General features: G+C 43.7%; 1 pseudogene; it reads right to left on the bottom strand.

Annotated features, from left to right (window-relative positions):
* LOC110257681 lies at window positions 9,598-16,597 on the bottom strand (annotated as a pseudogene).

Raw genomic sequence — 25,922 nt, 5'->3', positions numbered from 1 at the left:
GAAAACAGAGGGGTAGACTCAAGATGACGGCCACATCAATGCATAACAAGTGTATCTGGGTAGAATTCCAAGAAACCCAACTGGCCTTTCACCTGAAAAAGCACTTAGGTTATTTTCTCTATCTGATCTTTTGGGCAGATTCATCACCTTTAAATTAAAAAAAAAAACTATCAAGATGTGTGGTACATACATGGTTTGTTTGATATATTTTCTTTCTTTTTTTTTTTTTTTTAAGGGCTGCTCCCGAGGCATATGAAAGTTCCCGGGCTAGGAATGGAATTGGAGCTGCAGCTGCTGGCACAGCCACAGCCGCAGCCACAGCCACAACCTCAATGGATCCAAGCCGCATCTGCAGTCTATGCCACAGCTTGCAGCAATACCAGATCCTTAACCCACTGAGCCAGGCCAGGGCTCGAACCTGGATCTTCATGGATACTAGTCGGGTTCTTAACCCGCTGTGCCACAACAAGAACTCCAGGATTATTATTTTAAGTGGGAAGGGAAGTCTCACTTCTCAAGTACTCACAGCCTTAGATACTTGCAGAGACCAAGAACTGGGTGCTCACAAGATTGGAAGGGCCAACTGCTTCTGTGCCCCCAAAGAGCAGGAGAAAAAACTCTCACTTAGAGCATTTCCTATTGCCAGGTGAGGGAACCAGCCTGGGCAGTGGTACCAGAGTAAGCATTGACCTTGGTGCCCATGGCTGTTGTTTCAGATGGGTTCCAAGGAGCTGGATATTAAAATAAGAGAAAGAGGAATGTGCCAGGAACAAAAGGCAGTCATAAAGGGGGAGAGGTGGTGGGCTTCAAGAACTATACTGAGGAAAGACCTTTAGGTACGGGGTAAGAACACTGGAGATGGAAGTCCACCGATATGATTCCCTCTCTTTGCTGGAAGTGTGCCGCTAAGTTGACCTTCAGCTTCTATCTAAGACAGATCATGGAGACATGCCATGGGTGGAGCAGAAGGCATCGCCATGCCTGACTACAGTGCTGAGATGTCTGTCCTGCCAGGGATAACAGGAGTGAAGAGAAGGTGAAAGCTGTAATTGCTGGAGCTGGCTGTCGTGGGGTGGTGGGGTGGAGGAAGGCATCCTATATGCAAGGAAGGCATTTCACAACATTGGGTGTAAGTTTGTCAGCGGCAAAGCAGTTGGGTGAGTGCTGCTATTCGCAGGTGGTGAAGCCATGTAAATACTCCCTAAACATATGGATCATGTGGCTGTCAGGCTACATGAGGAAGGCAAACTTGAAGGACCTCGGCACTGGTGGTTTGCTGTAAACCTGAAGGTAAGAAAACATGGTAAACAACTATATATACCACAATAAAAATGATTTAAATGAGAAAAAAAAAAGAAAGAAAGAAAAAGAAAAACACTGGCACTGGACCAATTTAGAAAACAAAACAAAACAAACAGGAAGGGAAAATAGGGCTGTGGTCAGAAACCATGTTAGTTAGTGTCCTATGAATATATAAAACCTGGGCAAGACAATTCATGTCATCTTACGAGGCTGTTTCATGTGAAAACAGCATATAAGAGATGACATCTATCTTATCCACAGAGTGTGTTCTGTGGTCAGGAGGGAGCACAACAGTGACCTCAGGGTGCCTTCCCAGATTCCAGCTTGTCCCACAAACCACACAGTAACATAGCCTCAAAATACATAGGGCAAAACAAGGAAGGAAGTACAAGCGGAAATAGACACATCCATTAGAACAGTGGGGCATTTTAGCATATCTCTCAGCAGGTGACTGCTCAAACGGCCACATGTGAACAAGCTTGACTTAGTGGATGAATTCTGAACCCTGAAACTAACAGTTCTATAGTGCACATTATTGTCAAGTGTCCCTGCAACATGTATAATACATTTGATATTGGCCAAACTACACCTCAAACAGCGAACAGAGTCCAACTCATGCAGACAGGCTAGAAGCTACAATCGATAAGAAGTAGGGTGTCCTAGGACAATGAGGGCAGCGAGATGTTAAACATGAATTGAGTAGCAAAATATGTGCATAGTCTTGGGGCGTGGTCCTTAAGGACTGTTTGGGCATTGCACTACAGACAGGAAAGTAAACTCGATTGGCCTTGAAACGTGTGGCCAAAACCTTGGAGGAAAGAAATTGGGGCTGTGGTCAGAAATCACCTGAGAGAGTATTTTGTGAAAGCGGAAAACCTAATTTACCCAGTGTAACAGGGGAAAGGTAAAAGAGATGGCCTGCGCCGTCTTGCTGAAGTTGGTGCATGTGAGCATGGTGATCATATTCCAGGATTGGTTTGTGGTCAGGGGGAAGTAGAGCAGCCCCTCAGGATGCCAACCCAGCCAACCTGACACAATTGTTACAGGAGGTTACACAACGAACTGCATCCCTTTTGCCCTGTAGGGAGGGACTCACACATCCCTGAAAATCTTGCTCTGTCTTGGGGTACTTTGGCCAGCAGGGGTTGACATCTTGACACTGACACCACCAAAGCCTCTTCCATACCAAAAGGTAGAGCCACTCACTAGTCTCCTTGAGGCCCTCTCGGCTTTGTGTCATGTCCACAATCCCACCCCCAAGCTACCCCCTGGCCATGAGAAGTAGCTTTGGTGTCCCCAGGGGTGCTGTCATGAGGTAGTGCTGCCAGGCTGGCCATGGACTCCAGCTACTGTTCTTTCATAGTCGATGAACAGACTTGCTTCTCAGGAAGGAAAACTCAAGAAACACGATTCACCAGCCAGTGATAAACTTGGACCTTGAATTGAAGTTTTCATTCCTCTATTTGGTGTTTTCTCCCCAGGGTCTCTCTCTTTTCTCTCTCTCTCTCTCATTTTAATATTAAATGGGAAGAAAAATACCTAAAGTTGCAGAGTTATTCTGAGATTAGTGACATAGTGTGGAACATAACCTAACTGAGGAGAGCTGTTCAATTCATGGAAGCTAAGCTTTTCTTTATCATTATTAAGCAGCTGTATAAACAAAGGCTGGGCTGCTCACTGCTGCCACCTGCAGCACAACTAAGCCTCAGAAATCCTGCATCAATCCTGAATGCTGTGCCAGGGACCAGGAGACAATTCTGGCTTCTTGTCCCAGGTGGGGGGGTGGGGAGATGAAAAGAAACTGAAGGCAGCGATGTCTTATGAAAGAATGGAATCTGAAGAAATGGGATGGTCCCCATGAACAGAATTCACAGATAAAATCCGTTCTCTCTAGGGGAACTAACTGGCAGGCGGGGTTGGCCCTTCAGGCTTAAGCATAGTTAGGAAGCATGTAGGTCTGGAAGTAGCAACATTCCTCCCGCATAGGTTTTGGGGGTTCAGAACTTCTAATACTTTGAGAAACAGGCAGAGAAGAAGGTGTCTATTTCTAAAAGGAAAGGCTTTCATATTCATGCTCTTTCGCTTCTTAACTTCTGCTGTCAGAATCCCTTGGGGTGCCAAGGGACTGTGTTACATGCAGTATGATGGTCACACTGGGCCCCATACAGCAGACCCGAGACTCTCTTAGAAGAGAGGGCTTCCATTATAGGCCTGGATGTTATTTTGCCATCCTACCTAAGGTGTATTCCTATCTGAGTGCAGAGACCTTGGTTTATTTTGCAACGGGTGTTTTGAGGTGTCACAAGAGCTTCCCTTTTCGGTATCCCACCTTCGACACAGCACCAGCTCTTTACCCGTATTGGGGTTGACATTGCACTTAGTTTATATTTCATCTCCTCTTTGTGTATCTCATTTCTTATGTGCAGTATATACCCCAAGAAAATCTTTCATTCCATCTCCAATATTTTTGATAGCCTGCTCAGAGGTGTGCCCCTATGTAGTTAAGCCCTAGGTATATGATAATGAATAGTGCACCGTACCTTCTTTCAAGGCACTCATGCTAGTCAGAGATCTTGTTACTTTAAAACTGATCTTTAAAAACAAAAAACAAAAAACGACAGTAGTAATTGCTAGTTGCTTCTTGCTTTTGTTCCTTAGGGTTTTTGCCCTTTGCCTGTTATATGTGTTAGAAATATTTTCCTTGTCTTGGGATTTTGTCGATGATGGTACAAACCACGTGGGGAAAATTGAGAGAAACATGATTTTGTGGGGGACGTTAACACCTTCCTCTCACTCTTCACTGGGTCAAAAGAAATATCAAGGAGAGAAGGAGGATGGTGGTGATGTGTATTTATTCGTTCAAAAAACATTTATTGAGCACCTACTACTAGCTGGGAATAAATAAGTGAACAGTCAGACACACGTGCTAGCAACAATAACGGCAACAAAAACTGTGGGTTTGAAGTGGTTCTAGTGGGCAGAGACAAGCAAACAATCATAATAAGGAAATAAATCACATCATGTGTTGAAAGAACAAAAGGCACGCGAGAAAGACTAAAATAGAAAGGTAAACAGAAACGGGGTGCATGTCGGGGGTGGAGCACTTGAAATAAGATGTTTAGGGGTAAGCCACTTTGAAAGGTGATGTTTAATCAAAGACATGAAAGAGATGAGGGAGGTAACCCATGCAGACATGTGGGGAAAAGATGTTCCAGGCTAAAAAAAAAAACTGATGGTGGCAAAGCCCTTACGTTAGGAGTGGCCAGGATGTCACTGTAGCCAAAGGGGATTGAGAAAGGAGGAGAGTATTATGAGATAAGGTAAGAGAGGTAACTAGTGGCCAAATCTCATATGGCCTTGTAGGCAATTATAATGACTTTTTTTTTTTCTTAAGAAGTAAAGGTGATTTATAGACATTTCCATTTTCTCTTTTCACTGGCGTAAGCACAACACACAAAGTATATAGCTACTATACACACACACACACACACACACACACACACCATACATATATATTTTTTTATAAGAAATTTTTTTTTGTAGCCACATCACTGGCATGCAGAAGTTCCCAGGCCAGGGATCAAACCCTCTCCACAGCTGTAACCTGAGCCACAGCAGTGACAACCCGCTGAGCCATGAGAGAACTCCTAAGAAATTTTTATAGGTAAGAAATTCTATCCAGATGTCTAAGTGATGTGCTTACCAATCTCTTAACTTACCCTAAACAAAATGAAAGCTGTTGGTTTTGAGCAGAGGCACTGCATGATCTGATTATATGTTTTAGTAGCATTATTCTGGCTGCTGGATTGATGATCAGTTGGGGTGGTTTGGTGGGGAGGATGAAGCAGGGAAAGAAGTCAGTAAACAATAATCAGAGGCGGGGTGGGGGGAACTGAGAGTGGCTCAGAACAGGATGGTAGCAGTGGAGGTGGTGAGAAGTGGTCAGATTCTGGACATACTGTGTAAAAAGAGCTCATAGGATTTCCCGACAGGTTGAAGACAAGGGGTGCATGAAGGAGAAGAGTGAAAGATCACTCTCAAGTCTATGACACGAAAACCTGGGAGGACTGAGTTGCCATTACCTTGCCATGGGAAACACTGCAGGTGGAGAAGGTTTACAGGGGAAGATGGGGGAGTTTGATTTTGGACTTGGTGATTTGGGTTGACCCTTGTGCAGTTTGCTCAAGGAAAAACTGAGAGTAGGTCATCCGCTAAGAGTGAGGATGGAAGAGGCAGTGTTGGAGGTTTGAAGAGAGAAAATAGGTTGAGAAAGAGAAGGGGTGGACAGGGATGGGGTGTGAGAGAAATGAGTCCCTTGAGGATTTGGACTTAAAAAATCTGGTGGAAAGATGTGAAACAGTATAAACAGAGACACTGGGTGTTCCAGGATCAGACAATGTTCATTCTCTGTGATCCAGGTACCTGAGTCCACAGGTGGAGTGGCAGCCTTCCCTACCAGTTCCCCGGTGGGTAGGAGATTATATCTGGCATCACATGACTACTGTTCAGTCTACCCTCTGCCTCAGTGTAGTACACCAGAAAATGCCTTCCTTCATTCTACTCCCAGATGGAGATACCCTACCACCCTTTTACCTGAGTTCCATTTGCCAGGGAGGCTGGACATTCTACAACAGTTCTGAGCCTCCCCAAGAGCTCCTGGCCTCATACGGAGAGTGACACCCAGGCTTCTGTCTGCCTGCACTGCTGTGAGCTGCAGAGATGGCCAACCTGAGTTTCCTATAGCTTCCCTCTTTCCTGAGCCCCAAATAGCCCCTGCTTCCTAATCACCATTCCCATCAGCACTCCCCTAAGCAGAGCCACTAAACCTCAATGAGGATAATCTGAGTACCTGATAATTAGTGGAATGCAGCCTGGTGGTGGTGACTATAAGAGCTATCTTCCGGGGTCCTGGTTGCCCCACATATTCCACCGAGGCCTCCCTTGCTGGAACCTATGAAATTAAAATTTTAGAAACACTTTGGCCAGGAGGGCTGGGGATTTAAGGAACAGAACCTCACACTCCTGTACCATCTGGCCCCAATAAAGATGTGCTACAGACTCGAAACCTCCTCTAGGTGTACATGCTACTCGTTATCTTCTCCATGAAGTTCAAGAAGATTAAAAGGGCCATGGAGGTGCCTGGGCACCATCTCCATTCAACAAACCCCCCTACCCCACCCCAGTCAGTGGTCAGATACAGTTGCTTTTCTTTTCTCCTTATCCTCATTTGCCATAAATATAGGGAACACACCCCAAACACCTTCCAAAGTGAACAGGTAGCTTCCTGGCAAGAAGTCCTATATGTCAAAGAAACCAGCAACGTGTATTCTTTAATAGTAGTTTAGTCATTCAGCACATATGGGATTTTACAAATACAATTTTTAGACCACAACCTGCCCACACAAACACACACCTGCCACCCTCCCCCCACCACACACATACACACACTCACACACACCACATTTGGAGAGGCAGGCTGACCTTATTAATTGGTAGTTTGGTAATATGATCACTCAGGTAAGTCATTCAGAACAAAGCAATCTCTTCCAATAGTTCAGAAGATAGTTTTAAGTTATTTAAGGTGATCATATGCTGCTGCACCCCTCAGTCATTTAGTACATCTCATTCAGGCAAAGAATACTGTGAGATTGTCCCTTGGCTCTCCTTTCACTCAAGAAAGAGAGCCTCCAAGTGAAATCTGCCAAGACTCGGCATTTCTGGAACAGTGCTCAGGAGGGGAGAATGGAGTCTGACACTTGACTTCTCTCTCCGTTGTGCTCAAGCAAGCATTTGATAAAGATAAATAGAGTCAGGGCAATTTAGAATTCTATAGCCTGTCAGCTCTCAGAGCTCGGGACTTGATTGGTTGATTGTCTTTTTAGGGCCTCACCTGCGGCATATGGAAGTTCCCAGGATAGGTGGGGGTCGAATGGGAGCTACAGCTGCCAGCCTGTGCCACAGCCACAGCCACGCCAGATCCGAGCCGGGTCCGCGAACTACACCACAGCTCACGGCAATGCCGGATCCTTAACCCACTGAGAGAGGCCAGGGATCAAAACTGCGTCTTCATGGATGCTAGTCAGATTCCTTTCTGCTGAGCCACGATGGGAACTCCGAGACTAGGACTTTAAAAGGAGCTAAAACTGCATCTAATCAATAGCTCTGCTCCCCTAAGACACAGGTAAGAGCAGTATAGCTTAGAGCCTTGGTACTCAAAGTATGGCCCATGGATCGGCCCATGAATCAAACTCTGCATGTGACCTGTGAGCACACTGAAGTTTGAAAAGTCCAGCTCTAACGACTGGTTAAGCGCTGGGGCATCGACTAGAGCGGTGGTTCTCCAACTCGAGTGCATGTCCGAATCACCTGGAAGGTTCCTTAAACCACAGGTGGCTGGGCCCTGACCCCAGTTTCTGATTCAGTAGGTGTAGGGTAGGGCCTGAGGACTTGCATTCCAAGCAAGTTCCCAGGTGCTGCTGATGCTGTTGTTCTGGGAACAACACATTCAGACTAGAGACAAAGCTAGACTGAAACCATCACTGTAGGTGTGTAATCTCAGGTAAGTCTCTTAAACTAAGCCTTAATTTCCTCATATATAAAATGGAAATAAAGTACCAGTGTTCCGTGTTACTGTGAAGATTAAATGAGGGAACATGGAGAAGGCCCTTGGCATGGGGCCCCACCACATGGTAAAGCCCGAATGGGTGTAGCCAGTTATTGTTGTTACTGTCATTATTCAAAACATACCACGGCAGACGTTTCGTCCTCCTGTAACCTCCCTTTCCCCTGCCTCCACAGAGAATCCTGTCCCCGAAATAATGAAGCTGAGTTATATGCAGAGTATGTTCAGTGCCCAGAACATAGAGGATGAATCCCATATTGGGAGAAAAGGCTGGTGCTGAGCGTAGAAAGAAGTGAAGAGCGTAGTCACCTGGAACCTGCCATCCAACACAACAGGGCAAAGTCTTGCCACTACCTTGGCCTAGACCAGCTGGTGTCCTCGATATTCCTACTCAGCACAGGTAGGTAGGTGCCCTCTAACAGGACATCACTGACTCTTTTCAGTATCTATCTTAAGCTACAACAACCAGTTCCACCCTCTCTTCCCCCCACCCCCCACTAGGGCCATTCACTTTGCTTTGCCTATTTACAGGTCTTTTGCCTCAGACATAATTCTCCCAAGTTGAGACCGAGCCTCAGGATATTAGTTTGGACAGTCAACTGGATCTCATGGTGGCCATTCTTTCCAAAGGCCTATTTTTTCCAACTTCCCTTCACTGTGCACCTCACCTCTACAAAAAGGACAACCACAGCTAGTGATGGGTTTATTATAGCCTTTCAGAGTTGAATCCCCTCTTTCCTCCAGACCCAGGATAACTGAGGGGATCCCATTGCTGTCCTCCACAGACTATGCATGCACGCATGCATGCATTCTTTCATTCAATTTGTGATGCTGCTGTCAACATGGTTTCACCTTCATGCTGAACTACAGGATTCCTTAGAATATTACAGTCACGGTCACTACCTAGGACCTACTGTGTACTATGGACCTATTCCAAACTCTCATCTGGAATTAAAATTCCTGGGAGTTCCCGTTGTGGCTCAGCGGGTTAAGAAGTAGTATCCATGAGGGTGCGGGTCTGATTCCTGGCCTTCCAGGGTTGCCCGTGAGCTGCGGTGTAGGTCGCAGACACGGCTCGGATCTCGCGTTGCTGTGGCTGTGGTTAGGCCGGCAGCTGCAGCTCCGATTTGAGCCCTATTCTGGGAGCTTCCATATGTCACAGGTGTGGCCCTAAAAAACAATCAATCAATCAATCCACTAATCAATCCACTAACAGTACTGCGGGTTGGTGACAAACTCCTCCATTTACAGCAAGGCAAAGCCCATAGTGACCTAACCTGGAAAGATAAGACCCATAGAGAAAGGAGGCCAGAGTGGGACACAAGAGAGAGGATACGCTCCCGGTTCCGAGCAACTTTCAATGGCAAAAAATTGTACCGGGGGCTGAAAGGCAATACAATTATGGATTATTTGTCCAGTCACCAATTACTTCTCTAAACTCTAAGGAAATCTATTGACATTAGTTTGACTAACCATGCAAAGATTCAAGTATAGTCATAAGCGTCAGAGATGTGGAATTCTAAAATCCTATACTAATGAGGGTGGAAATACCTAACTATCTTAGTTACTCAAGACAGTAAGTGTAATTGTCTTAAAGATGTAACAAAATAAACTCCGTCAACTAACTAATCCTCCTTCACTAATTCATCAGTAAACCAGATCCTTCACTCTCCTTATAACAAAACATTCAGAAGAAAGAAATCACAAAGATAGATGTTTTCCTCAGTGTAGCCTGAGAACAGTTTCAGTCTCGCAAAAGTACCATAGTTGATAGTCTCTAACAATCCCATTAAACTTCAAGCAGAATGGTCTCCACTTCTATGAAGGTAAAAAAAAGATGCCTTGGCTAAAAAACACAGGAGGCTAGCTGAAGTCAGGAAAGGGGCTTCCATTTCCCCAGCATGAAAATAACCATAGTGAAAGAGACTAGGATTGAGTTGATTGTTAGTTTCACTGCAGTGGTTTCTTGTGCTATCTATTGTACTTTAGGCTCGGTACTTTCCCAACAAGGAAAATATCTTGAATAAAATACTTAATCCTTGCAATAGAGATTTAATTTTTTAAATATATGCTGTTTAAAGTACTGGGAATAGTTCAGCCAAACAGTTTAAATCAATCCCCAATAGAGCACCAAACAAGAACAAGAAGGCAGGATTTGCCCAAGGTCACAAGTTAAGAAAAAGTCATTCAATAGAGGCAATTTTCCAAGAATCATAATTAGACTAGAGGTTAAAAGTTTACATTCTGGAACAATTTTCTCTAGAAATCTTACAGCCTGCCAAACACTGGAATCAAGTAGAACAGACCAAACTGAACAGACCAATCACTAAAATGAAATTGAAGAGGCAAAAATCACTCCCAACAAATAAAGTCAGGACCAGATGCTTCAAGGTGAATTTTATCAAACATATTAAGAAGGAATTGGTGCCCCATCCTCCTTAAACTCTTTCAAAGTTGAGAAGGAATACTCCCAAGACTTCTATGAGGCCACCTACCCTCATTCCCAAACCAGCAGAGATACCACCAAAAAAGAAAACTATCGCCCAAATATTAGGATTGATATAGATGCAAAATTCTCAACAAAATTTCTTAGCTCACCGAATCCAAAACATTACCAAAAAATTATACACCCCGACCAGGTTGGGGTCATCCCAGGTTTCACAATGTGTTCAACATAACGCCAAATCAATCAGCATATACCCACATTAACAAAAGAAAGTCAACATCATATGATCATCTCAATAGACGCAGAAAAAGCATTTGACAAAAGTCAACGTCCTTCATGATCAAGGAACCCTTGCCAAACTGGGAATAGAGGGAACATTCCTGAATATGATCAAACCATTTATGATAAACCCACACAACAAATATAATACTCAATGGGAAAAACTGAAAAGCCTTCTCACTCAAATCTGGAACAAACCAGCGGTGCCACTCTCAACCACTTGCTCTTCACATAGTTTTGGAAGCCTAGCCACAGCAATCAGACAACAAAGAAAATAAAGATCCATATAAGGAAGAGAAAGAGATCAAACTGTCACTGTATGCAGATACAAATATAAATAACTATACCTAAAAACCCTAAGGACTCACCCCAAAACTCCTTGAACTGTTAATAATTCGCAAAGTTAGCAGGATATAACATTAACATTCAGAAGTCAGTTGCATTTCTGTTATACCAGCAATGAAACATTAAAAAGGATACAAAAAAGATACCTTAAAAATTCTACCTCACAAAAGTCAAAAACCTCGGATACACGACCAAGGAGGTAGAAGAGCCTATATGCCGAGAAACCTATAAAACTTTAATCAAGAAATCAAGAAAATGGACAAGATATTCATGTTCCGGATTGGAAATCAATAATTGTAAAAAATGGCATACTACCCAAGCCCATCTACAGATTCAATGCAATCCTATCAAATTACGCCATACATGTTTTTCAAAAAAAACTAAAAACAGAACAAATCCAACATTCTATATGGAACCACCAAAAGACCCAGAATCGCCAAAGCAATTTCTGAGAAACAAAACCCAAGCAGGAGGCATCACCTCCCGAAATGCAAGAAATACTACAAAGCCCAACAGTCATCAAAACAGGTGGTACTGGTATCACAAAACAGACAGAACAGAACCAAAATGGAACAGAATACAGAACCCAGAAATAACCCTACATCTATGGTCACTTAATCTTTGAAAGGGAGGCAAGAACATCAAATGGGAAAGCAAAGTCTCATTCAGCAAGATTCTGGGAACCTGGAAGCTGCATGCAAAGCAAGGAAACTAGAACAACCCTCACACCATGCACAAAAAATAAATCCCAAATGCTGAAAGAACTATAATTACGACGGACACCATCAAACTCAGAAGAAAAGCATAGGCAAAACACTCCTCTGACATCAACATCAATGATATATTCTTCCATGGTCAAGTCTCCCAAAGCATAGAATTAGAGCAAAAATAAACCATGGACCTCATCAAACTGAAAAGCTTTTTGCACAGCAAAGAAAACCCAAAAGAAACAAAAAAGACAACTTACAGAACGGGGAAAAAACAGTTTCAAAATGATGTAACTGACAAGGCTTATCTCGAAATATAGAAAACAACTTATACAACCCAACAGGCAAAAAAGCCAATAATCAAAATGGAAAATGGACAAAAGACCTGAATAGACATCTCTCAAAAGAAATATACAGATGGCCAACAAGTACTTGAAACAATGCTCAACATCGCTGATTATAAGAAATGCAAATCAAAACTACCATAGATATCACTCACACCAGTCAGAAATGGCCATCATTAATAAATCCACAAATAACAGTGCTGGAGGGCTGTGGAGAAAAGGAACCTCCTGCACTGCTGGTGGAATGTAAACTGGTACAGCCACTATGGAGAACAGTTTGGAGATACTTAGAAACTATACATAAGAACTTCCATAGACCTGCAGTCCCACTCTTGGGCATCTATCCGGACAAAGCTCGACTTAAAAGAGACCACATGACTACATGTTCATTGCAGCACTATTCACCAATACCAGACATGAAAACTCCAAATGTCCATCGACAAGATGATTGGATTCGGAAGAGGTGGTAATATACACAATGGTTACTACTCAGCCATAAAAAAGGATGACATCATGCATTTGCAGCAACATGGATGGAACTAGAGAATCTCATCCTGAGTGAATGAGCCAGAAGACAAAGACAATACATATGATATCACTATACTGGAATCTAATATCCACAAATGAACATCTTCCAGAAAAGAAAATTCAATTGACTGGAGAAGAGACTTGTGTTGCCTGATGGGAGGGGGCGGGAGTGGGGGATCGGGAGCTTGTGCTTATCAGAACAACCTAGAATAGATTTACAAGGAGATCCTGCTGAATAGCATTGAGAACTTTGTCTAGACTCATGTTGCAACAGAAGAAAGTGGGGAAAATAATTGTATGTATACTGTAAGGATAACCTGACCCCTTGCTGTACAGTGGAAAATAAAAAAATTATTAAAAAAAAAAGTTGGAGTTCCGTGTGGCGCAGTGGTTAACGAATCCGTAGAACCATGAGGTTGCGTTCAGTCCGCCTTGCTCAGTGGTTAAGGATCCGGCGTTGCCGTAGCGTGGTGTAGATTGCAGAGCGCTCGGATCCCGCGTTGCTGTGGCTCTGGTGTAGGCCGGTGCTACAGCTCGATTAAACCGTAGCCTGGGAACTCCATATGCCGCAGGAGCGGCCCAAGAAATCAAACAACAAACAACAACAAAAGACAAAAAGCAAAGACAAAAAAAAAAAAAAGAAAAAAGTTAATTTCTCATAAGCCAAGATCTACTCTCAGAAAAAATTTCCCAACTCTCAGAGTTTAGTGCTCTGTAAAAGTATAAGATAATCAAGTAAGCAATGCAAAACACAAGTTTTCCAATTATTCATGGCCTGTGATAATATGACCTGAAATCCATAGACTCTAAACACCTCTCTGTACCTATTTGCCATTCCTCTATCTAAGCCTAACTATTCACATAAGTAAATTATTCCTCCCCTCTAAAAGGGCTAGATGGTAGGGATGAAAGTTCCAAGTCAGGGTTCCTGTCATGGCTCAGCAGAAACAATCTGACTAGTATCCATGAGGACACAGGTTCCAATCCTGCCTCGCTCAGTGGTTAATGATCCAGTGTTGCCATGAGCTGTGTATAGATCACAGAAGCAGCTCAGAACCTGCGTTGCTGTGGTTGTGACGTAGGCCAGCAGTTACAGCTCCAATTTGATTCCAAGCCTGGGAACCTCCATAATGCCACAGGTGCAATCCTAAAAAGACCAAAAAAAAAAAAAATTCCAAGTCAAGACAAAGGGGAGGAAAAAAATAGATTCAGTGAACATGAGAAATCTGTAAGTTTAAAAACACTTATTAGTTGATCACAACTACATAAAAGACCTGGTTCTTTACATATTTGCCTTAAAACAAACCAAAAAAAAGTTTAATATATAAAAATGTATTCACAATTAATACTTGTTGGTCAGATGCTAGGCAATATTTAAAAGAGAGAATTCCTACCTCTTTAGCTATTTTGATTTGAGCTCTTCTGGGTCTAATACATCTATCCTGAGTTTCTCAAAATTTCCCGAAACTCAGAATAGATTGGTCATCACTTTGTGAGTTTCAGGAACTGTGGATCAACTGATGAAATCAGCTGCCAGAAAATAAGAAAACACAAAGACGCTAGTCTCTAATTTATTACACTTCTATCACCTTTTCCCCAGAAAATTCTCATGGTTCTCAGGGCAGAAGAGTTCATTAGAAGTATAGACAGCTAGGTCCCAGATAAAAGCATGACATTATTTTAAAGGGCCATAATATACCACAGTCCCTTCCACAAATCAAACCCTTTGCCCTAGTGATGCCTGGTTATTGCCCTTTATGGTTTCTTCAATTCAGTTATGGGCGAGGCACCCTTTTGTGGTTAGCAACATAACACTGGGCAAAGATCACAAATCCTCACTGTCCAAACGAAGTGCACTTCACACTCTGTTCTCTTGTGGATAGATCTTATAGTAAATAAAAATTATCTCCCAAACACAACTGTTTTAACTTGCTTAGAATGGTGATTAGCAAGCAGAGTACCATACACTGAAATTACACATTTTAATTCTGCTTAATAATGAAAGACAGACAACTCACTTTGTAGTAGACTTCGGCATGCTGCATTGCTCTCATAGCCCAAGCCATCTCAATATCAGGCTGCAAAGGAGTGAAGAATGCAAGGTCAGAAAATCACCCAATCCTACTACTAGAAAACAAATTAAGGAAGCCTGTACATGTCTAGTTAATGCTCATGAGGCTATCAAGCTTAATGGTCTTGTCAAAAGTTAAAAACTAGGACTTTCTGTCATGGCTCAATGAAATGAATCTGACTAGCATCCACGAGGACGCAGGTTTGATCTCTGGCCTTGATCAGTGGGCTAGGGTCCAGTGTTGCTGTGAGCTGTGGTGTAGGTCACAGATCCTGTGTTGCTATGGCTGTGGCATAAGCTGGAGGCTACAGGTCAGATTCAACACCTAGCTAGGAACCTCCGTATGCCACAGGTATGCCCTAAAAAGAAAAAAAAAAAGTTGAAAACTGGACTACTAAGTTTGGACAATAAAATAACTCTTTGTCCCTATGACAACCAAAGAAGCTACCTACACAGTCTAATAACAAAACGAGCCACTAGCCCTTTTCCAGCAGCTAGTGAAGTGAAGAATATAAAGCAAGAGATGGGGGAGTTCCCTCATTGTGAGCGCCGTGGTTAACGAATCTGACTACATCCATGAAGACATAGGTTCGATCCCTGGCCTTGCTCAGTGGGTTAAGGATCCAGCGTTGCCGTGAGCTGTGGTGTAGTTGCAGACACGTCTCGGATTCTGCATTGATGTGGCTATGGTGTAGGCCAACAGCTACAGCTCCAATTGGACCCCCCAGCCTGGGAACTTCCATATGCCTTGGTGCAGCCCTTAGGAAAAAGCAAATAAAATAAGCAGGAGATAATTACCTTCTCAGGACTGAGTTAAATCACTGTAAAACTGAAATACCCACATACCCTGAGTTGTTCAGAGGACAGAGTTATATAACAGAAGTGAAATTACTTTTCACTTTTAAAAGTGTAGCATGTCATAATCATCATTTGTGTTTATCAGATAGCCAATTCCCTATCCTGCAACGTTTAGAAATGTATCAGTATCATGAAGCAGGCAATAATAAGCCTTACCAAGCAACTGTTCCATTGGAATCTCTCACTCCAATTAAATGGATCTATTTAACTGATCCCAGGGAAAAAAAAACATGCATTTTTACCTCTATGCCTTAGACAATGCCCTTTCCTGACTGCCAATTCATGTCCTTTGTCCACCTACACTTGGAAGATTCAGTTCAAGATCCACTTCCTCAGCGAACTAGTCTTGTACTGTCTGGGTCCTTTGAGTTTCTTCTTTGGCTAAACTCCTTTGGATCTTATGTCCTGATAACTCTAATCTAGTATACATCACATTCTTATTTGAGTGTTATTACTATTTTCATATCCTGATCTTGTATCTCAAATACATCATATGCTTTCTCAAGGATCTAAACCAGATACACCATAAACCAGTGCAACTTTACTGCAAAAAGGAATCACCTGGGACCTTTTAAAAATACTCATTCCTGACTCTCACCCAAGATAGTCTAATTTAATTGTGATGAACTGTGAGCTAGATAGTGGGATATTTAAAAGCTTCCCAAGTGCAGCATGGTTTGGGAACTGCTCCCATTAGCATTAGTCCTGCGTTTATTAAATGAGATTGGAATTAGTTGAAAGGCTTGGTTTCTAGCAGACGTGGAAAGGGTCTACAGAAGATAACGGGGTAGGGGTAACAATTTGCAGGTTGGCCCTGCAAACACTCCTGGACAGCTGGAGAGTGGGTGCTGTGGGTTTGTCATACTCACATCATTGCCATAAGACTCCGCTGGGAGAGAAAGAGCATGTGCCACTGACACCAGTTCCCCGGAAACCTGGGAAAGAAAAAAGGTGGGGAGGAGAGTTCAAGGCTCGACCCAGCTCGATTTCCCGCTCACTGACCTTAAGCAGGCTCTCGCTCACCAGATCATCAGCTCCACTAGTTGCCTCCATCTTGCAGCCGACAAAGCGTGGCTTCACACCCCGCGAAATGACTTTTTGCGTGATTCTTTCGCAGTTCCTTGAAAAGGAAAGGCGGAGCAAAACAGCGTTCATCCGACTGCCGCTGCGCCTGCGCGAATCTCCCGCCCCTGTAGGTTATACTCCGTGACCTCTCAGCCCCCGCCCTGCGCAGACGCAAAGATGCGGCGTTGTTGCCAAGTCTAAGCTACTTTCCTGATCAGAGGTGGCTTAATGGTCGGTAACATATGTGATCAGCATGAGACAGGATCGAGTTAAAACAACTTTCACACCCCCTGTGCTGAGTGCCTGTAGGGATTCGAATTCATTCTCCATTTGTGCCTACTCACGCTTACACAACACACACACACACACACACACTTTGCAGCAACCCAAGCCACAAACAGGCATGCTGCTAGCAATGGGGTGGAGAGAAGAATTTAGTGCTTGACCTGGAAGAGCTACATAGCAGTGAGGGAACAAGTAAATGGTGATCTCATCATAGTATCAAATATCTTGGGAACACAAAGAGAGGACACCTAAGCTAAATAATGAAGGCAGTTAGCAAAGTAGCCAAAGAGGGAGGCAAGGAAAACTCCAGACAAAGGGAATCTCACATACAAAGGCACTGAAAATTTTAAAAACATGGAAAATTGTTTGGAAGTTCGAAACAGATGGACCAAGAGTGCAGTGATTTTGATCTTTTTTAAAGTATAATTGATTTACACCGCTGTGCCAATTTCAGCTGTACAGCAAAGCGACCCAGTCATATGAATACATAATATATATATTTTTATTCATTGTGATCCTAATTTGGAGTGAGGCAGATGGATAGGCTAAACATTGAAGAGTTGAGACCTTACCGTAGAAGTAACAGGAGGCTACTGAAAGCCTTTAAGTAGCCCAGCCTCATGATCAAAATAAGTTTCAAGGAGCTCAGTAAAACACCATGTAGAAGATAAATTAGAAGAAGGCAAAATGGGGAGCAGAGAGACTAACTTGAAGGCACTGGGTGATAAAAACCTCAGCCAAGACACTGACAGTTGAGATGGACTTTGAGAATTAATAGGGGAAATGAATCAATAGGACTTTTGACTAATTGATATGGAGGATAAAGAAGGATTGGGACTCCAGGATGACTCCTATTCAGGTTTCAGAATAGGCTGGGGGATAAATGTCCTTGAGCTAGAAAACAAGGGAGGAGGGATGGTGAGTTTGATTGAGGAGCTGAGTTTGAAGAGCCTATGGGACATTCAGATAGCAGCGACTAGTCTGAGGGAGATCTGATAAGAGCTATGAATCCGATAGTTGCTGCTTCAGGTTTCATTGAGCTGTCCCAGGGAAACTATGAAAAACTATAGAAGCACAAAGAGGCGTTCCTGTTGTGGCTCAGTGGGTAAGAACCCAACTAGTATCCATGAGGATGAGGGTTCGATCCGTGGCCTCCCTCGGTGGGTTAAGGATCTGGCATTGCCACAAGCTGCTGGGTAGGTCGCAGAGGTAGCTCAGATCCAGCATTGCTGTGGCTGTGGCAGCAGCTGCAGCTCCGATCCATCCCTAGCCTGAGAACTTCCATATGCCCTGGGTGTGGCCCTAAAAAGAAAACAAACAAACAAAGCACAGAGAGCGTCAGGCCAAGGACAGAACTACTTAGGAAGAAGAGAGGCTAGCTGGTGCGGGGTGGGGTGGGGGGAAGACTTAAGAAAAAAAAGAGTTATCAGCTAGAGTTGCAGCTAGAAAGAGACGTGAGGTCCAGGGACTTTCTAAATTGTGGTAAAAAACGCAGAACACGAAAATGTACATCTTAACCATTTTTAAGTGTATGGTTCAATAGTGTTAGGTAGAGTCACGTTGCTGTGCAACACATCTTCAGAACTTTTTCGTCTTGCAAAACTGAAACTACACCCATTAAATAAAAACTCCCATTTTCCCTGCCTCTTATATGGTATCTATCTTTTAGTGACTGGCTTATTTCACTTAGAATAATGTCCTCAAGGTTCATCCATGTTGTTGCCATGTGACACTATTGCCTCCTTTCTAAGGCTGAATAACATACCATTGTATGCAAAACACTGCATTTTGTGTACCCATTCATCCGTCAATGAACAAGTGGGTTGCCTCCACCTTATGGCTATTGTGAATAATGTCACTATGAATATGGCTGTGCAAATATCACTTCAAGACCCTGTTCTCAGTTCTTTTGGATTTACACCAGAAGTGGGTTGTTGGATCATGTGGTAATTTTATTCTTCATTTCTTGAGGACCCTCAGGGACTTTTAAAATTATTATGTTAGGTGTAGAGAGACTTAAGTGTACTGGGGAATTGGCCTTATACAAAAGACTGTCCTGGAAGGTGGGCTAGGTATATCTCCAGAGAAACAGAACAAAAGAGGCGGCCACAAGCAGGAAAATGAGGTGTTCCACCAGATGCTTTCAGGGTTTTCTATGAAGCATGAGAGGGCAGCTGAGGCAAAAAGCAATGAGTTAAAGTCTTGTCTTGAGAAGACTTTGTCTTGAGAACTCCTGCAGAGCAGCTCAGAGGAGGGGGAGAACCAATCTAAAGAGGAGATGGGGCGGGGAGAGTTTTCAGCTAAAACAAGCAGACATGGTTCTGCAAGGGTGGCAGTCTGTATGTAACCCAGCGGTCTGAATGTAACATGGGCCATGCACATGGATGCTGAATGTTAGTGAATGTGGAGTCCTGACAAGGAGGTCAAGAGACGACAGGAAAACAGAGGGTAGACTCAAGATGACGGCCACATCAATGCATAACAAGTGTATCTGGGTAGAATTCCAAGAAACCCAACTGGCCTTTCACCTGAAAAAGCACTTAGGTTATTTTCTCTATCTGATCTTTTGGGCAGATCATCACCTTTAAATTAAAAAAAAAAACTATCAAGATGTGTGGTACATACATGGTTTGTTTGATATATTTTCTTTCTTTTTTTTTTTTTTTTAAGGGCTGCTCCCGAGGCATATGAAAGTTCCCGGGCTAGGAATGGAATTGGAGCTGCAGCTGCTGGCACAGCCACAGCCGCACCACAGCCACAACCTCAATGGATCCAAGCCGCATCTGCAGTCTATGCCACAGCTTGCAGCAATACCAGATCCTTAACCCACTGAGCCAGGCCAGGGCTCGAACCTGGATCTTCATGGATACTAGTCGGGTTCTTAACCCGCTGTGCCAACACAAGAACTCCAGGATTATTATTTTAAGTGGAAGGGAAGTCTCACTTCTCAAGTACTCACAGCCTTAGATACTTGCAGAGACCAAGAACTGGGTGCTCACAAGATTGGAAGGGCCAACTGCTTCTGTGCCCCAAAGAGCAGGAGAAAAAACTCTCACTTAGAGCATTTCCTATTGCCAGGTGAGGGAACAGCCTGGGCAGTGGTACCAGAGTAAGCATTGACCTTGGTGCCCATGGCTGTTGTTTCAGATGGGTTCCAAGGAGCTGGATATTAAAATAAGAGAAAGAGGAATGTGCCAGGAACAAAAGGCAGTCATAAAGGGGGAGAGGTGGTGGGCTTCAAGAACTATACTGAGGAAAGACCTTTAGGTACGGGTAAGAACACTGGAGATGGAAGTCCACCGATATGATTCCCTCTCTTTGCTGGAAGTGTGCCGCTAAGTTGACCTTCAGCTTCTATCTAAGACAGATCATGGAGACATGCCATGGGTGAGCAGAAGGCATCGCCATGCCTGACTACAGTGCTGAGATGTCTGTCCTGCCAGGGATAACAGGAGTGAAGAGAAGGTGAAAGCTGTAATTGCTGGAGCTGGCTGTCGTGGGGTGGTGGGTGGAGGAAGGCATCCTATATGCAAGGAAGGCATTTCACAACATTGGGTGTAAGTTTGTCAGCGGCAAAGCAGTTGGGTGAGTGCTGCTATTCGCAGGTGGTGAAGCCATGTAAATACTCCCTAAACATATGGATCATGTGGCTGTCAGGCTACATGAGGAAGGCAAACTTGAAGGACCTCGGCACTGGTGGTTTGCTGTAAACCTGAAGGTAAGAAAACATGGTAAACAACTATATATACCACAATAAAATGATTTAAATGAGAAAAAAAAAAGAAAGAAAGAAAAAGAAAAACACTGGCACTGGACAATTTAGAAAAAAACAAAACAAACAGGAAGGGAAATAGGGCTGTGGTCAGAAACCATGTTAGTTAGTGTCCTATGATATATATAAACCTGGGCAAGACAATTCATGTCATCTTACGAGGCTGTTTCATGTGAAAACAGCATATAAGAGATGACATCTATCTTATCCACAGAGTGTGTTCTGTGGTCAGGAGGGAGCACAACAGTGACCTCAGGGTGCCTTCCCAGATTCCAGCTTGTCCCACAAACCACACAGTAACATAGCCTCAAATACATAGGCAAAACAAGGAAGGAAGTACAAGCGAAATAGACACATCCATTAGAACAGTGGGGCATTTTAGCATATCTCTCAGCAGGTGACTGCTCAAACGGCCACATGTGAACAAGCTTGACTTAGTGGATGATTTCTGAACCCTGAAACTAACAGTTCTATAGTGCACATTATTGTCAAGTGTCCCTGCAACATGTATAATACATTTGATATTGGCCAAACTACACCTCAAACAGCGAACAGAGTCCAACTCATGCAGACAGGCTAGAAGCTACAATCGATAAGAATAGGGTGTCCTAGGACAATGAGGGCAGCGAGATGTTAAACATGAATTGAGTAGCAAATATGTGCATAGTCTTGGGGCGTGGTCCTTAAGGACTGTTTGGGCATTGCACTACAGACAGGAAAGTAAACTCGATTGGCTTGAAAGTGTGGCCAAAACCTTGGAGGAAAGAAATTGGGGCTGTGGTCAGAAATCACCTGAGAGAGTATTTTGTGAAAGCGGAAAACCTAATTTACCCAGTGTAACAGGGAAAGGTAAAAGAGATGGCTGCGCCGTCTTGCTGAAGTTGGTGCATGTGAGCATGGTGATCATATTCCAGGATTGGTTGTGGTCAGGGGGAAGTAGAGCAGCCCTCAGGATGCCAACCCAGCCAACCTGACACAATTGTTACAGGAGGTTACACAACGAACTGCATCCCTTTTGCCCTGTAGGGAGGACTCACACATCCCTGAAAATCTTGCTCTGTCTTGGGGTACTTTGGCCAGCAGGGGTTGACATCTTGACACTGACACACCAAAGCCTCTTCCATACCAAAAGGTAGAGCCACTCACTAGTCTCCTTGAGGCCCTCTCGGCTTTGTGTCATGTCCACAATCCCACCCCAAGCTACCCCTGGCCATGAGAAGTAGCTTTGGTGTCCCCAGGGTGCTGTCATGAGTAGTGCTGCCAGGCTGGCCATGGACTCCAGCTACTGTTCTTTCATAGTCGATGAACAGACTTGCTTCTCAGGAAGGAAAACTCAAGAAACACGATTCACCAGCCAGTGATAAACTTGGACCTTGAATTGAAGTTTTCATTCCTCTATTTGGTGTTTTCTCCCCAGGGTCTCTCTCTTTTCTCTCTCTCTCTCTCTCATTTTAATATTAAATGGGAAGAAAAATACCTAAAGTTGCAGAGTTATTCTGAGATTAGTGACATAGTGTGGAACATAACCTAACTGAGGAGAGCTGTTCAATTCATGGAAGCTAAGCTTTTCTTTATCATTATTAAGCAGCTGTATAAACAAAGGTGGGCTGCTCACTGCTGCACCCTGCAGCACAACTAAGCCTCAGAAATCCTGCATCAATCCTGAATGCTGTGCCAGGGACCAGGAACAATTCTGGCTTCTTGTCCCAGGTGGGGGGGTGGGGAGATGAAAAGAAACTGAAGGCAGCGATGTCTTATGAAAGAATGGAATCTGAAGAAATGGGATGGTCCCCATGAACAGAATTCACAGATAAAATCCGTTCTCTCTAGGGGAACTAACTGGCAGGCGGGGTTGGCCCTTCAGGCTTAAGCATAGTTAGGAAGCATGTAGGTCTGGAAGTAGCAACATTCCTCCCGCATAGGTTTTGGGGGTTCAGAACTTCTAATACTTGAGAAACAGGCAGAGAAGAAGGTGTCTATTTCTAAAAGGAAAGGCTTTCATATTCATGCTCTTTCGCTTCTTAACTTCTGCTGTCAGAATCCCTTGGGGTGCCAAGGACTGTGTTACATGCAGTATGATGGTCACACTGGGCCCCATACAGCAGACCCGAGACTCTCTTAGAAGAGAGGGCTTCCATTATAGGCCTGGATGTTATTTTGCCATCCTACCTAAGGTGTATTCCTATCTGAGTGCAGAGACCTTGGTTTATTTTGCAACGGGTGTTTTGAGGTGTCACAAGAGCTTCCCTTTTCGGTATCCCACCTTCGACACAGCACCAGCTCTTTACCCGTATTGGGTTGACATTGCACTTAGTTTATATTTCATCTCCTCTTTGTGTATCTCATTTCTTATGTGCAATATACCCCAGAAAATCTTTCATTCCATCTCCAATATTTTGATAGCCTGCTCAGAGGTGTGCCCCTATGTAGTTAAGCCCTAGGTATATGATAATGAATAGTGCACCGTACCTTCTTTCAAGGCACTCATGCTAGTCAGAGATCTTGTTACTTTAAAACTGATCTTTAAAAACAAAAAACAAAAAACGACAGTAGTAATTGCTAGTTGCTTCTTGCTTTTGTTCCTTAGGGTTTTTGCCCTTTGCCTGTTATATGTGTTAGAAATATTTCCTTGTCTTGGGATTTTGTCGATGATGGTACAAACCACGTGGGGAAAATTGAGAGAAATGATTTTGTGGGGGACGTTAACACCTTCCTCTCACTCTTCACTGGGTCAAAAGAAATATCAAGAGAGAAGGAGGATGGTGGTGATGTGTATTTATTCGTTCAAAAAACATTATTTGAGCACCTACTACTAGCTGGGAATAAATAAGTGAACAGCAGACACACGTGCTAGCAACAATAACGGCAACAAAAACTGTGGGTTTGAAGTGGTTCTAGTGGGCAGAGACAAGCAAACAATCATAATAAGGAAATAAATCACATCATGTGTTGAAAGAACAAAGGCACGCGAGAAAGACTAAAATAGAAAGGTAAACAGAAACGGGGTGCATGTCGGGGGTGGAGCACTTGAAATAAGATGTTTAGGGGTAAGCCACTTTGAAAGGTGATGTTTAATCAAAGACATGAAAGAGATGAGGGAGGTAACCCATGCAGACATGTGGGGAAAAGATGTTCCAGGCTAAAAAAAAAACTGATGGTGGCAAAGCCCTTACGTTAGGAGTGGCCAGGATGTCACTGTAGCCAAAGGGATTGAGAAAGGAGGAGAGTATTATGAGATAAGGTAAGAGAGGTAACTAGTGGCCAAATCTCATATGGCCTTGTAGGCAATTATAATGACTTTTTTTTTTTCTTAAGAAGTAAAGGTGATTTATAGACATTTCCATTTTCTCTCTTTCACTGGCGTAAGCACAACACACAAGTATATAGCTACTATACACACACACACACACACACACACACACACCACATATATATTTTTTTTATAAGAAATTTTTTTTTGTAGCCACATCACTGGCATGCAGAAGTTCCCAGGCCAGGGATCAAACCCTCTCCACAGCTGTAACCTGAGCCACAGCATGGACAACCCGCTGAGCCATGAGAGAACTCCTAAGAAATTTTTATAGGTAAGAAATTCTATCCAGAGTCTAAGTGATGTGCTTACCAATCTCTTAACTTACCCTAAACAAAATGAAAGCTGTTGGTTTTGAGCAGAGGCACTGCATGATCTGATTATATGTTTTAGTAGCATTATTCTGGCTGCTGGATTGATGATCAGTTGGGGTGGTTTGGTGGGAGGATGAAGCAGGGAAAGAAGTCAGTAAACAATAATCAGAGGCGGGGTGGGGGGAACTGAGAGTGGCTCAGAACAGGATGGTAGCAGTGGAGTGGTGAGAAGTGGTCAGATTCTGGACATACTGTGTAAAAAGAGCTCATAGGATTTCCCGACAGGTTGAAGACAAGGGGTGCATGAAGGAGAAGAGTGAAAGATCACTCTCAAGTCTATGACACGAAAACCTGGGAGGACTGAGTTGCCATTACCTTGCCATGGGAAACACTGCAGGTGGAGAAGGTTTACAGGGGAAGATGGGGGAGTTTGATTTTGGACTTGGTGATTTGGGTTGACCCTTGTGCAGTTTGCTCAAGGAAAAACTGAGAGTAGGTCATCCGCTAAGAGTGAGGATGGAAGAGGCAGTGTTGGAGGTTTGAAGAGAGAAAATAGGTTGAGAAAGAGAAGGGGTGGACAGGGATGGGGTGTGAGAGAAATGAGTCCTTGAGGATTTGGACTTAAAAAATCTGGTGGAAAGATGTGAAACAGTATAAACAGAGACACTGGGTGTTCCAGGATCAGACAATGTTCATTCTCTGTGATCCAGGTACCTGAGTCCACAGGTGGAGTGGCAGCCTTCCCTACCAGTTCCCCGGTGGGTAGGAGATTATATCTGGCATCACATGACTACTGTTCAGTCTACCCTCTGCCTCAGTGTAGTACACCAGAAAATGCCTTCCTTCATTCTACTCCCAGATGGAGATACCTACCACCCTTTTACCTGAGTTCCATTTGCCAGGGAGGCTGGACATTCTACAACAGTTCTGAGCCTCCCAAGAGCTCCTGGCCTCATACGGAGAGTGACACCCAGGCTTCTGTCTGCCTGCACTGCTGTGAGCTGCAGAGATGGCCAACCTGAGTTTCCTATAGCTTCCCTCTTTCCTGAGCCCAAATAGCCCCTGCTTCCTAATCACCATTCCCATCAGCACTCCCCTAAGCAGAGCCACTAAACCTCAATGAGGATAATCTGATACCTGATAATTAGTGGAATGCAGCCTGGTGGTGGTGACTATAAGAGCTATCTTCCGGGGTCCTGGTTGCCCCACATATTCCACCGAGGCCTCCTTGCTGACGACTATGAAATTAAAATTTTAGAAACACTTTGGCCAGGAGGGCTGGGATTTAAGGAACAGAACCTCACACTCCTGTACCATCTGGCCCCAAATAAAGATGTGCTACAGACTCGAAACCTCCTCTAGGTGTACATGCTACTCGTTATCTTCTCCATGAAGTTCAAGAAGATTAAAAGGGCCATGGAGGTGCCTGGGCACCATCTCCATTCAACAAACCCCCCTACCCCCACCCAGTCAGTGGTCAGATACAGTTGCTTTTCTTTTCTCCTTATCCTCATTTGCCATAAATATAGGGAACACACCCCAAACACCTTCCAAAGTGAACAGGTAGCTTCCTGGCAAGAAGTCCTATATGTCAAAGAAACCAGCAACGTGTATTCTTTAATAGTAGTTTAGTCATTCAGCACATATGGGATTTTACAAATACAATTTTTAGAC

Source organism: Sus scrofa, chromosome X (assembly GCF_000003025.6).
Source record: "Sus scrofa isolate TJ Tabasco breed Duroc chromosome X, Sscrofa11.1, whole genome shotgun sequence".
NCBI classification, from domain to species: Eukaryota; Metazoa; Chordata; class Mammalia; order Artiodactyla; family Suidae; genus Sus; species Sus scrofa.
Note: the sequence above shows the minus strand (reverse complement) of the source record. Positions and strands in the feature narration are given on the sequence as shown.